Source organism: Hyaena hyaena, unplaced genomic scaffold (assembly GCF_003009895.1).
Source record: "Hyaena hyaena isolate Hyena2069 unplaced genomic scaffold, ASM300989v1 scaffold_63, whole genome shotgun sequence".
NCBI lineage: Eukaryota > Metazoa > Chordata > Mammalia > Carnivora > Hyaenidae > Hyaena > Hyaena hyaena.
In genome coordinates this window covers 2,338,715-2,353,066 of record NW_024080695.1, presented here as the reverse complement: position 1 = coordinate 2,353,066, position 14,352 = coordinate 2,338,715, and the positions used below count along the sequence as shown (strand labels likewise).

Sequence of the window (14,352 nt, the reverse complement as noted above, 5' to 3'; positions counted from 1 at the left end):
GCTGAGTGACAGCGTGCGGTGTGGGTGGGCTCCCACGGCAGCCAGCGCGCTGGGGGCTGGGCACCCGATTTTATCTGCAAGGGCTCGGCCCCCGGGGCTGCCTGCATGGACTCGCTCACCCCCTTCCTTTCCTAGGACAGAGGCGTGGCCGGTCCCTCCCCCGCCCGAGATCAGCTGGGACGGAGGCTCTTCTCTGCTTGGGGACTTTAACTGAAAACGCTCTGTTTTGACAGAGGTGTGCACTCACATGCAGCTGTGAGAATCGACACAGAGGGGACCCTGCGGGCCCTTCACCCCCGTTGCCCCAGGGGTGGCCTCGTGCAGAGCGGCTGGGAGACGGTTGCGGCACGTGGGCGACGCCCGCAGAGCCCCCTCTCTTCAGGAAGGAGCCTGCCTGTTTCCCCTCACCCCTAACTCTGTGCCACAGGGGGGCTCCCCTGACTCAGTCCACCGATCCCGGCACACACACCCCTTCCCGGAAACCAGCTGCTCCCACTCCTGCTGACTCACCCCCCCAGGGGCTCCCGCTGCTCTGCCTTATGGTGAGACACACCTTCGATCCCCCCCCCCCAAACCAGCCTCCACTGCATCCGGGCTGCATGCCTGGGGACATGGGGTCGGCCGGGGGGAGCTGCCCGGTGCCCAGGGACCGTCACACACGCGGCAGCGCGGGGCTGAGTCACCACCTCAGCGACAGCGGAGCTGGTCAGCCCTCTCGCCCCCACCCCTGCTGCTGCGGGCAGCCAGCGTCCACTGTGCGCTCAGCAGGCGCTCCAGGCGCCACGGGGTGGGGGGGGCACCCAGGGCCGGGTGCAGAGAGGCAGCTTACGAAGGTGGGGGCCACGGACTCTGCTTCGATCCACAGAACCCTCCAGAGGCGAGGCTGGTGGGAGGGGGCGCCGGGCGGGGACACAGGTACGCCGGGGGACAGTCAGCGTGGGGCGACAAGGGAGGGCGTCACTCACTTGCTGATGTACTCGGCGTCCAGCTGCTTCCCGCACGCCTCGCACTTAAAACAGCCCAAGTGCCAGTGCTTGTCCAGAGCCACCAGGGACTGGCCATTCTTAATCTCGGTGCCGCAGCCCCCACAGCCTAGAAGAGAGAACAGGACACTCACACCGTCACTGTGGCCAGGGGGCGGGGTGGGGGGGGGAACCGCTGGGTCTCCATGAACAGAAGGCCTGCAGCCTGCCTGGGGGAGGGGACGGAGGGGGCAGCCCAGCCGGCTGAGCCCGAGGGACCCTGCCACACGCCAGCCAGTGCACGCGTGCGAAACACAAACCATGAGGTGCCTCCCTGCAGGCATTGAGCACTGACTGTGTGCAGCCTGGGCTGGGAGCAGACGGAGCCCTGCCCTGCGGACGATGGCGCGGGGGCCTGGCAGCGGGCGTGTCCTCGGACAAGAGGGCTCCGCAGGGTGGGGGCCCCTGGGGGGGCAGCGGTCTGGGGGCCCCATCTGTCCTCCTCGGTCTTGAAGTAGACTGGACCTAACTGACCCGACCGCCGGCCCCCTGAGGAGATTAGGGGGGTCTGAGCTGTCACCTCTGCCGTCCCTTCTGGGATCTCGCTGCCCCCCCGCCCCTCCCCGGAAGCCCCTGCCTGCTCAGTGGCCCCCCGGTCCCAGGCCCTCCCCTCAGCGCGAGGGCCTCCGGAGCCTGAGTGTCACCCGCGCTGAAGGACGATGGGGACGAGCAGGCCAGGCGAGCTGCACAGACAGCGGCAGCATCGCCTGACTGGGGTGCGTGTGCAAGTGTGCAAACCACGTGACCGTGTGCGTGAGAATATTGTATGTGTCTGTGTATATTTGTGAGCGTCTATGTGTGTGTGCATAGGACTGTGTGTGTTTCGGTATGAATGTGTCCCTCTATGAGTGTGTCTATACGTGTGTCTGTTTGTCTATGTGAATATGTCTGTATCTGTGTGTGAACACATACCTGTGTGTATATCTCTGTGTGTGTGCGCACGTCCCTGTGTGCCTGTGTGAGCACGTATCTATCCGGGTGTGTTTGTGTGTGTCTCTGGGTGTCAGATGCACATCCTTATATGTGTGTCTGTGTGTATGTACGTATCTGGGTGTGTGTCCCTGTGTGTATTCACGCGTGTGTGTTTATGTATGCGCACGTGCATCCCTGTGTGTATATCTGGGTGTGTCAGACACACATCCCTGTGTGTGTGTCTGTGTGTCTACATATCTGGGTGTGTGTGCATGTCCCTGTGTGTGTGCGAGCACGTGTGTCCCTGTCCCTGTGTGTGTGTCCCAGTGTGCACGCGCATGTCCATGTGTGTGTGCCCATGTGTGTGTGTGTGCCCGTGTGTGCACGCGCATGTGTGTGTGTGTGTGCGCGCGCGCGCACATATCTGGGCAGGGCCTGGGCCCGCAGGTCCTGAGGAGCAGAGACAAGGCACCTGGCATCTGGCAAAGGCGCCCACGGCCCAGCAGCCCCTCAGGAGCCCACCGTCCCGGGCTCGCCCGAGGGGGTCGGGCAGAGCAGGGACCCCGCTCCCCAAGGTGGAGGGGGCAGCCCAGGGCGCAACAGGCCCCGCTGTTCACGGGGCCACACCGGGCCAAGCCCTGTCCTCTCCGGGCCCCGTCCCCTCCCGGGGGGGTGGGGGGGCCACCCCATTAAATGACACCCCGAGCAGGCCAGACACAGGGCGGAAGGGGACGGTGGGGGCCCCGAAGATGCTCTTCTGGGCAGACGGCAGCGTCATGCTGTGTTCAGAAAAAAACACTCAACGCCCACAGAGCCGTTGGTCAGGCTCTGGCTCTTCCTAAATTATCACGCTGCTCCGATCCGCGAGCCAACCCCGGACCGAACGCCCGAAGAACACAGTGAGGCTCCAAGACCCCAGGTGCGGGGGACGCCGGGCCCACGCACGCACGCACGCACACACGGGTGAATGAATGAGTGGGGACCGCGAGAACACCCTCCTTTCTCAAGCTCAGGAGGCACCCAGCGCCCGTCCCCAGCCTGCGACCTCCGCGGGTCCCCAGCAGTGCAGAGACAACACGCTGGCCCTTTCTGGACGCCCGCGGGCTCGCCCTGTAAGCTCCATGTCACCGCCTCTCCCCGGGGGACACCTGGCAACACACTCTCTTGACTGTCCCCGCTGGAGGGGGCATGCCCCAGGCCCGGGGAGTGGGGGGCGAGGCCAGGGGCACGCTCAGCACCCTGGGGCACGCAGGAGCGTCCCACCGCCCAGAAGCATCCAGCCCCAACTGTCAGTGGCATCAGGGTCGAGAAACCAGGCTCAGAGCCTTCGTTTGCTTCTCTGTAAACGGGCCAAGCGAGGGAGCAGGCCACGCGGCATTGTGTCGAGGTCTGGGGGCAGGGGGGAAGGGTGGAGCAGTAGTTAGAAGCATGGCCCTTGGAGCCAGGCTGCCCCCTCGGCTGTGCGACTGTGGGCTGGTCACTTGGCGTCTCTGTGCCCAGTGCAATCGGGATGCATCCTAGGGGGCTAATAGCCCAGGCTCACACTCTTGATATGAGGCTGAGAGGAGCCAACGGCGACGGGCCGTGGGTGTTTGATAACCGAGTAAACACACAAGAGGCGGAACGCTGTGACGCGGGAAGCTATCTGAGGACATCGCCAACACCGCCACTCTGCCTGCCACTGCACTGGCGCATGCCCGGCCCCAGGGGAGGGTCCGGGAGAGTGTGCCAGCCTCGTCCGCAGGAGGACGGGGACCTCACACCCAGCCCAGTGCGCCTGGGGCACAGTCTTGCTAATAGCGGGCTGTGAACTCGAGGCGAGAGCGCGGACAGGGAGGGCTGTTGCCATGGAAACAGTAATCGCCACTTTCTAAACACAACTGCACAGCTTTGCGGACGACACTACAGAATCCCGTGTGATGAATCCTGCTGACAACAGCTGTCAGCAAAGGGGACTGGCTCTGCCGTCGCAGCAGCAGGCTGAAACTGGGCCACTGCCCCAGCGTGACCTTTCCAGAAAGTTCCAAACAGCTTCCCGTTTCCCCCAAGGTGCTCCCTCCTCTGGCAGATATGGTCATGAGGCCTTCAGCTCTGCCGCTAACTTGCGTGGGCACAGGACGTGCAGGGTGGACCCTCGAACCCCAGCTGTGAATGGGGAGGAGGCCACGGTCATGGGGTGCAGACCCACCCTCACCCACTGCCCCCCAGGTCAAACCGGGTCAGGGAGCTGAGAAGGGATCTGAGTTGAACCTGAGATTGACTTTTGAAAGCATGGAGCCGAGGGTCGCTTGGGCGGCTCAGTCAGTTAAATGTCCAACTTTGGCTCAGGTCATGATCTTGTGGTTTGTGAGTTCGAGCCCCATGTCAGGCTCTGTGCTGCCTGCTCGGAGCCTGGAGCTGCTTCAGGTTCTGTGTCTCCCTCTCTCTCTGCCCCTCCCCTGCTCACATGCTGTCTCTCTCTCTCAAAACTAAACACTAAAAAAAAAAGCATGAAAGCATGGAACTAACTGAGTTCTAAAACTTAAAAATGCCTGACCCGTTCTGAGCGGGGCCTGTCATTTCTCTGAAAGCTGGAACTGAGCGGAAGAGCCTGGAGCAGCGGCCGGGAGAGAGAAACCGCGATCAAGTGAGCCCCAACGCACCGGGCTCAGCGCTGAGCGGGCGACCCCCACCCTGACTGCAGCGCGGGGGTGTGAGGCGCAGGGCTGAGGGCGTGTTGTCTCCTGGGGGCCGCAGCACCCCACAAGGCATCCCCACCCAAGGCAGAGGCACCCCATTAAGGACACAAAGCAGCCACCGGACCCCAGCAGGCACACAGCCTTCCGGAGTCAGCCCCTTCCCTGGGCCACGGCTCTGGGGGAGCCTGGGAGCTCCACGGCCCCAAGCTCACCCCTGAGCACCTGACCAGTGCGGCCTCTTTTGGCCAGAAGACGTGGAAGCCCAAAGGGTCACAGACTTTGAGTCTCAGACGGAAGGGCTGTGGCCCCTTACGCCCTCCCCCCTTCCTGCTGGGGGTGCACCACCCCTCCTGGCTCTGGAGGGGCCTCCAGGTCCCAGCTGCCAGTGTGACCCCAGGTTCTAGGTGTGAGCTCATCTGCGCCCCGTAGGGCTGAGCCCAGCTGGAAAGGCACAGACCGGGGTGGCTAGGGGGTGGGGGGCCCTGGGGCTCCTCAGCTGGGACAAAGCAGCCCTCCACTCCACCCCCACTTCTGCCTGTCCCGTCCCAGACCACAGCCACACCCAGATCCCAAGGCCCAGAGAGGGGACACAGCTCGCCCAGGACACGCCTCGGGGGAGTGGCACGCTTCGCCCAGGGCAGCAGGGCTCAGGGCCACCCCAGGGGCATGGCACGGGGTCCGTGCTAGACCAGCAACCAGTTCAGAGCCGGAGGCTGGGGTGGCAGGAGCCCAGGGAAGGAGACCCCGCTCGGGGCAGCGGGGGAGGCGGCTCCGGGCAGAAGCTATTGTGCAAGATTCACGCGCAGCGTCTCCTCCAGGGATGGAACCGCGTGGGCGTCCAGTGCACAGCGCTTTTCCCGTTACTAAGCAACAGGCACAGGGCCAGACAGTGGAAGAGGGACGCTGAGGGACCGCAGAGCCCCAGGACTCAGCAGCCACCCAGGGAAAGGACGCTTCCCCCTTCCACCCGCTGCAGGGCCCCCCTCGGCCGCTCCCCCAGCCCCTCAACCCCCCAACCTGCGGGCAGACCCCGCTGCTCGAGCCCCTCTTGGCATCCCTCACGCAACAGCCACCTATGGCTCCTCGTTGCTCCAGGATGCAGTGGGACTCCTCGGCATGGCTTTGCCGTCGGTTTCCATCTCTCCCGCTTCATTCTGTCCCTCGTCCCCACGCAGCAGCCACCCCCCGCCCCCCGTCCACTCACAAGGATCTGGCGGCCGCCCACAGCGCATTCCACCTTCTGCCTGTTCCGTAGCGTCTTCCCTTCAATGTCCACCTACCGGAGCCTGTGTTTCAAGTTTCAGAACAAAGGCCACCTCCCTCCAAAGCATCTGGTCGCGGCAGGGCGCGCGCCACTGTGCAGGAGTCTGAAGCCCTTGGCTGGAGCCTCAGCCGAGTACGAGCACGGGCACCGGGCTCCTGGCACACACCCACTTCCCCGCCTGACTCAGGGCGCTTCTGAGGAGAGGGGGCATCCTCCTGGCAGGACTGCTCTGGGGACACAAGGAAGCAGGAGTGAATCAGGAAGGTTCTGCAGACCCCACACAGGAGCCGAGAGCTGGTGCTGAACGTTTAACACTTCCCAGGCACCAAAAGGTTCTAAGCGGGAGATTCTCACTGTGGACTGGAGAAAGGGGCCAGTTACGTTATTGGACCATGTGGGGGAGGGGGGTCAAGGGAGCAAGCATTTGTTCCCTAGAAATGTAAATTTTTAGTATTTTAAAATACATTTACATTTGGAAAGGGCAGAGCCTTTTAACACTCAAAAAATTCTCAGACAAGGAATCTGTAGTCAGGCACGTTTCTCTTTTTACTCTGGCTGCCAGGGAGCTCTGGACAAACTGTTCAAACTAATCTCCCGCCTTTCTAATTTTGCTTGTTAGAGCTTTTGATTACTATTTCTGGTTTAATTGTAATAGTATTGATCGTGAAGCAAATCCCCAGAAGTCCAATCAATCTGGACCTCAGCGGGAGAGAAAGTTTTGGGTAGAGGACTCTCCCAGCAAAGCCCCAAGGCAACAACCTCACCAACCGGCGCGGCTGCTAGCTCGCTTCCCCAGGGGTGAAGGCTTGGCCTCCCTTCGCAGAGTAAAACGACTGCCAGACCCTGCAGCACCGAGCTTCTGGAAGGCCGGAGGTGCCCTCTCTTCTGGAGAGATTTTCAACGCACAGACAAGGTGGATGAACAGGAAGAAGGTGCTTAATGGGGGAGGGGTGGAGGGAGTGGGAACGAAGCGTGAGCACGGGGACGGGGGCATGAGACCCTGGACGTCTGCACAAAGTCCTCCTCCGTGGAGGGACACCGCGGGGACTGTGGCATGCGGTCGGTGGGGGGGCGATGGGGGGCTCGGAAACTCCATTCCTGCCCCGGGAGCCAGGCAGCAGCAGGCCGGGGAGTGCCGGGCACCCCTTCCCAGTCCCTGCGCCCCAGGTCCGGCCCAGAAGAGCCGGGAGCTTCAGAAGGCCAGCCCCCGCCTGCCTTGCCATTTGTTCCTTTACAACCTGCTCTGCAAGCGACAAGCATACATTGAGTACCTGCTGCATACAAATCCCGGCCTAGTTTGGGGGAGGGTGTGGAGGTGTGGAGCAGTTAACCCGGGAGCCCCTGACCTCAGGAACCCAGAGTTCAGTGCTCTCCTAACGGCTCCCCCAAAGGGCTTCCGGAAGGTTTAGAATTCTCTGTGGAGCTCAATGTGAGGGTGCACGCTGGAGGCAGAGGACCGGAGGAGGCCAGGAGGCTTCCTGGAGGAGGCAGGCTGAAGTTGGGCTGAAAGCAGGAGTGGCGTGGAGGGGTGGGGGGCACGGCTGGGCAAACGCTTGGAGGCGCGGGAGCGCCGGAGACTTCTGTCCCCGGTTCCCTTCCTGTGTTTGTCCAGTCGCCGGTGCACTCCCACGGCCTGTGCCCCGGGTCCGTGTGGTCAGGCCGCCCCAGACACCGCGGACGCCAGCCACCCCCCCCCCATACCGCTCGGTGCCCACTTACTCCAGAGGCCCTGGGACAGGTGCACACTGCCACCCGCTGTCTTGGGCAGGGAGCACTTCTGACACACGCATTCCTTCCCGTTGAAGGTCACTCGGTCCCCAGGCGGGAAGGGCAACCTGAAATAAGAGAACACGTGACCAGCCAGACTCGCCTCTGGCTCTGCCCCTGGGGTGGGGGACCGAGACGCCCCGCCCCACAGTACACCCCTGCCTCCCCGGGGCCCTGTGCAGACAGGGGCCGCAGGCTGAGGACACGCAGGGCCTCCCCGTCCCGCTGTGAGCACAGGCCAGTCACCCATACGTAAGCCTCAGTTTCCTCTCTGTGCAGACAGGCAGAATGGCAGCGCCCTGGCGAGGGGCAGCGAGGGTCAGCCCCGTGCGTGGCTCACAGCAACCAACCAGGCAGTCCTGACCGCTCCCTCCTCCTCTGGCTGCCTGGGGTGCTTTGTCCAAATCAATTCAATGATAATGGCAGCAGCTAGCATTTATTAAACGCCTACTGTGTGCCAGCTGCCAACAACTCACATTTATTGAACACTTACTGTGTTCCACATATTACCATAGATGCCTCACATGCACGTCTCATTTAATAACTTTAGGACATTTGTCCAAGCTGGAATTCGTTTCATTTTTTTTCTCTCTAGGTGAGAAAACTGAAGTTCAGAGAGGATAGTTAACTTTTCCAAGGACACACAGCAGCTGCATGTCAGAACCAGGGTCAAACCAAGACCTATCTGGCTCCAGAGCTCCATGATTTACCTCCTCGGGCCTCTAAAAAGCCAGTGCCATGTATATGCCTTGTAGACGCCCAGGTTGGGTACATTCTATCCCATCTTTACTTAAGTTTGCCATTTTGCTCCTTGTGGGGTTTTTTTTGCATTAATTTTTTATAATACCACATTGAACTATTCATCTACCTTGATTGCTGAGTTTTTTGGCACTCGCTGAAATTCTGCATCCAAAGTGAGTCCCAGCCCCAGTGCAAGGTGGGTCATGGCCCTGGGCTGCCCCGAGCCGGGCTGGAAGGGGGCAGCAAGGAGCCTCCCGGCTTCCCTCGCTGAGGACTTCCCCTCCGGGAAGGTGGCTGCTGTCTGGTGACCTAGGGACAGGCCACCTGCAGTCAGGGGCCAGAAGACCAGCCTGACTGTCCCGCCCATGTCACCTGCTGCCTCCGAGCTCCTGGCAGCCCCGGGGCCACTTTCCTTCCCCAGCTCAGCCTGGCCAGAGAACTGGGCCAGTAGCTTCCAGAATTCTCTGGACCAGCACCTGCCCTTTCCTCTCATTGAACCTCTGTTGTCTCCTCTGCCTTCTCAGTGCCAGACACTCCACGGCACACCCTAGGCACTCAGTAGGCACTTGGTAGTGAGTGGATGAGTGAGTGAACGAGTGAAGGACCGGAGGCCCCCAGGAGGCCTAGCTCAGCCACCCTCTCCTGCCTGGCCCCTCCATGAGGCCTGCCCGGTCACACCTGTCCCAGACCAGCCCCAGCCCTGCAGCACGTGTCCCCGCAACAGAGCCCGTCAGAGCCCTCCCCTCACCCCCATGCAGCCAGTGTTCATCCAGCAGGTGTGTTCTGGGGCCTCCATCGGGCCAGCCCCCCCTTGGGGACCAAGAACAAATACAGGCTGAGCCGGCCCACCTGCCCAGACCTGTGAGCCAGCTCTGCAGACCTGGCGGCTCAGGGCCCGGGACCTTCACAGGTGTGCTGTGTCCCCGGTGGCCAGCTCTGCTCTGCTGCTCTCTCCTAGGCTCTTGCAGCTGGCCTGGTAATGTGGGGTGCTGGGACAGAGTGGGGATTCCTCACCTTCCCTGAAGGTGCACTAGCAGGGTCTCTGGCTGCGTAACCCAGAGCAGGTCATTTACCCTGTCTGAGTTCTGTTTCTCACCTGTGAAGTGGAACTGATAATACCTGTCTCATCGGGCTACTATTCATCCAGCCATGCATCTGTCCGTCCGTCCATCCATCCATCCATCCATCCATCCATCCATCCCCACCCACATCCACCCATGCATCTATGCATCCATTCATCCATCCCTCCCTCCCTCCATGCATGCATGCATGCATCCCTCCATTCCCACCCATATCCATCCCTCCATTCCCACCCACATCCATCCATCCATCCATCCATCCATCCATTCATTCCCACCCACATCCATCCATCCATCCATCCATCCATCCATCCATCCCTCCCTCCCTCCCTCCCTCCCTCCCTCCATGCATGCATGCATGCATCCACCCATTCCCACCCATATCCATCCATCCATCCCCAACCACATCCATCCATCCATCCATCCATCCATCCATCCATCCATCCATCCATTCATTCCCACCCACATCCATTCCCACCCACATCTATCTATCCATCCATCCATCCATCTACCACCCATCCATCCTTCCTTCCATCAGACAAACTGCATGGAAAGCTCTAGCATACTGCCTGGGACCAGGAGGGGCTGAATAAATAATAGCTATTACTGTATTAGCTCAACTTTATTGAAATATACTTTGACAAAGGTGCCCATTAATGTTATCAACACCCGTATCGTGATCCATCCACTGCAAAAAGTCCCCTGTGATTTTCTATAATGCCCCTCCCCTACCCTTCACCACCACCACCCCTGGCCCCAGACAATGGTGGTGGACATTCTGTCACCATGGATTGGATATGCCTTTTCTGGAAATGCATATGCATGGAATCACACAGGATGTAGTCTCTGATGTCTGGTTCAGCATCCTGCCCCCGACATTCACTCACATGCTGCACCCATCAGTAGTTGCCCCTTGTTACTGCTGACTTGTGCTCCCCCGGACAGCTGAGGGACAACACAATTCCATTCACTGTTGACGGACATTTGGGTTCTTTCTGGTCTGGGGCTGTTACAAATAAAGCTGCTAAGAATGTTCGGTGACAAGTCATTCTGTGGCCACGTGCTTTCACTGCTCTTGGGTACAGACCTGGGGCACATGCTAACTCTGTGTTTACGTTTATAACGAACTACCCAACTGATCTCCAAAGAGGCTGTGCTGCTTTGCGATACCACCGGCAACACGTGAGGGTCCTTCAGCTTCACACCATCGCCAGCACTCGCCATTACCTACTGTTTGTAGGCCGTTTCTGTTTTAGCCACTCTGGTAGACAGATGATGGTCTTTCACCATTTCAATCCACAGTTTCGTGTGCTTCTGGCCATTCGTCTCTATTCATTTGTGGAGTGTCTGTTAAACTCTTGTACCTATTTTTCATAGCGTTTTTGTTTATCTTCTTATTGCTGACTTGTAGAAATTCTGTATATATCTGGATGCCGGCGCCTCATCAGATATATATCACCTACCAGCTGATAGCTTGTTTCTGTACTTTGTTGATATCTTTTGACATTGTTTCTCCTCCTTTAACTTTCTTGTCGTGCAGGTGTGTTGGCAACAAGGTCTCTTCGCTTTTGTGTGTCTACAAATGTCTTTACTTTGCCTTCATGTGTTTTTTTTTGGGGGGGGGACACATTTATGGATGTTATTGACACTACAGGCAGCCTTCAGAAATACTGTGGGTTCAGTGCCACACCGCTGCAATAAAGCAAAGATTGCAATAAAGCAAGTCAAATGCATCTTCTGGTTTCCCAGGGCATAGAAAAGCTATGTTTACACTGTAGTCTATTAGATGTGCAATAACACAAAGTCTAGAAAACAACGTACGTACCTTAAAAATACTTTATTGCTAAAAAATGCTAGCCATTCTCCGAACTTTCAGTTAAGTCCTAATCACTGATTGCAGATCAGCACAACAAACACAATAACGGAAAAGCTTGCCGTGTTGTGAGAATGACCATATGGTGACAGAGACATGAAGTGAGCGAATACCTGTCGGAAAATGGCACCAACACGCTTGCATGATGCAGTGTTGCTACAACCTTCAATTTATAAACAATGCAGCATCTGCAAAGCGAGGTGCAGCAAAATGAGATGTGCCTGTATACACGTTCATATCATTCACTGTGTATCATGCAGCGGTTTCTAGGGTACTCAGACGTATGCATTTATCCCCACAATCAGTCTGAGGGTTTTTCATCACCTCAAACAAGAAACCCCATATTCCTTAGTGGTCTTAACTTCCTTTTTTTAAATATATTTTTTTAAATTTATTTCTAGGAGAGAGAGAGAGAGAGACAGTGTGAGCAGGGGAGGGTCAGAGAGAGAGGGAGACAGACTCTGAAGCAGCTCCAGGCTCTGAGCTGTCAGCACAGAGCCCGACGCGGGGCTCGAACCCACGAACCGCTAGTTCATGACCTAAATGAAAGTTGGACACTTAACTGACTAAGCCACCCAGGCGCCCCGGTCTTGACTTCATTTTTAAAACTCTTTTTCTTTTTTCTTTCTCTTTGGGTGCATGGAGGCCGGTGTGGCACAGAATTGTTTGATTTATTTCTTCTAACACTTTAAAGAGACCATTCCATTGTCTTCTCTTGTGCATAGTTTTAAGTGAGAAGTCTGTAATAATTCCTCTCTCCATTGTCTATGATATGGGGTTTTTTTTCCCCTTCTTGCTCCTTGTTAGATTTCTTATTACTATTTTTCAGAAATTTGATTATGATGGACTTAGTAGGTTACTGTTGTGTTTATTCTACTTGAGATTCATCAAGATTCCTAGAACCACAGGTTTATAGTTTTTATCAAAATTGGAAATTGTTTAGCTATTATTTCTTCAATCATTTGGTCCTCCCCCACCTCCTGGATCTCCCCATCCCAATTCGGACAGGTAAAAAGATCCTTTATCCTTAGATTACTGAATCTGTTCTCATGTTTTCTAGTCTTTTCTGTCTCTTTGCTGTAGTCTGAATAGATTCTATCATTATGTCTTCAGGTTCACCAAGCCTTTCCTCTGCAATACCTATTCTAATGCTAATCCCTTTGAAGAAATTTTTCATCCTAGAAATTGTAATTTTCATTTCCAGGAACTCTATTTGGTTTCTTTTTATATGTCCTATAACACTCCCACTTACATTCACAATTTTCTTTAAATACCTATGCACATTTTCAATACCGTTTCAAGCCCCTGCCTGCTACTTTCACATCACTCTCATTTCTGGTTCTACTGCTACTGACTGGGTTTTCTCCTGGCTTTGGGTCTCAATTTCCAGCTTCTTCTCTGACTAGTAATATTTGATTGGATCTTGGGCATTGCATGCTGTGCTGCTGAGGGCTGGATTTCCACTCTTCCTGTGGAGTGCTGAGTTAGTTCTGGCAGTGAGCTCATTTGCAGATCAGTGAGACCTTTTGGGGGGTTGATCTCATTCTTCGTGTCAGCAGGTGCCTGTAGCTTTCACTCGAAGGTTATTTTAGTCACGCCAATAAGGCACAACCTTTTGGCATCCTCACTGCAAACATGGGTGCTCAACAACCTGGTCACAGCTCGAACGACTCCCAGCCCTGGGAACGGTTCAGCTTACAGCCATCTGGTCACTCTTGGTCCACCTGGTGAAATGTCCTCTATGCCTACATGGCTTTGCGTCCAGCCAAAGGCTCTAAGGCGCCCCCATGCTGCTCTCTGCACTTGCTCTGTGTGGTCCCCTCCGCTCTGGAGCGCAGTCCCCACTGCTCAGGTCGCTGCCTCCTGACTCGGTTTCCTCTCCTTGTATTACGGCCCCAGGCACAAAGCTGGGCACCTGCAGGGTCTGCTGCCTTGTGTCTCTGGTCTTAGTCCCAGGCAGCCTGCGCTCCAGTGCCCGGAAACAGTTGTTTCACATATTGTGTCCAGTTTTATGGTTGTGTGCGGAGAGTGGTAAGCGCAACGCCAGTCCCTGCAGCGTGACGAGACGTCTGCTGTTGTTTTCAAAACAGAAGATTATCCAGAGATGCTCCGTCCGACTCAGTGTGATTATGTCCCCTTGTCTCTAAGCTACGTGCACAGAAACCAACAATTTGATAGTCCCGGTGGGGACTTTTCCCGAACGTGGTGCAAGAGCTCAGTGACTGTCACTAGAAATATTCCTTGTCATTGACCCCCGTCTCTGCACCCCCCAGACAAAGGTATATCCATTTCTGTCCTGCACAAATGCCATAACTACAAACAACAGCTTTGGGGACGACACTCAAAAAGTGCCCTTGAAACTGGATGTGGAGAGCAGAGAACACAGAGCAGAAAATAAACTCTGGGTTTTTTTCATTCTTTGTCTCTTAGAAATGCAACATCTTCCTGGGAGTGATGTGTCTGGGGCTGGGGGGCGGGGAGGGGGCAGGGAGGGGGCCGCTGAGAACACTGCTTCCCGGCCTCCCTGCTAAGCCCCCAGAGGTGGAAGGCAGAGAGGGGAGCCTGAGGCTCAGGCTCTCGGTCCATCTCCAGCGACCCCCCGCCTCGTCCCTGCTCTGGGCCAGGCCGGGGGCACCACAGGGGAAGCAGCCCGGCCCCTCTCCGCCCAGGGCTCGAGATGTGCCGCTGGGGAGGGTCCGCGGGGCCCAGGTGAGCAGCTGCGCAGGGCCCAGCAGGTGCCCCGGCGAGGGAGGGGAGCTGCTCCCCAGGGTAGGAAAGGCCCTGGAGGTGGCACCCTCGTACTTCAGCGTCTCTGGGTGCTGAGCCCTGCAGAGCCGGAGCTAATGCATCTCTGGGTCACTGGCGCCGGCCCTGTACCAGGCGCACATGGGTGCTGAGAAAGCCTGGTTGAAGGCCGGAAGGAAGGAACAAAGGAACTAGAGCAGCCCAGACGCCCTCTCAGCCTCGCTGGAGCCCGGACTTGCTCGGGGATGCTGGGGGGGGGGGGGGGGGGGCG

The 14,352-nt window shown here is 57.5% G+C and overlaps 1 protein-coding gene across 1 annotated transcript in view; it reads right to left on the bottom strand.

Moving 5' to 3' along the window:
- The window catches only part of ABLIM2 (actin binding LIM protein family member 2), an 84,824-nt gene extending 77,118 nt beyond the window's left edge, over nt 1-7,706 (bottom strand). Inside the window, exons 1-2 of the mRNA XM_039232101.1 lie at nt 7,596-7,706; nt 966-1,092 (exon numbers count right to left, since the gene is read on the bottom strand). The gene's annotated coding sequence lies outside the window, so the exon portion shown is untranslated. The remainder of the gene's footprint in view (nt 1-965; nt 1,093-7,595) is intronic.
- Nucleotides 7,707-14,352: the final 6,646 nt, after the last annotated feature.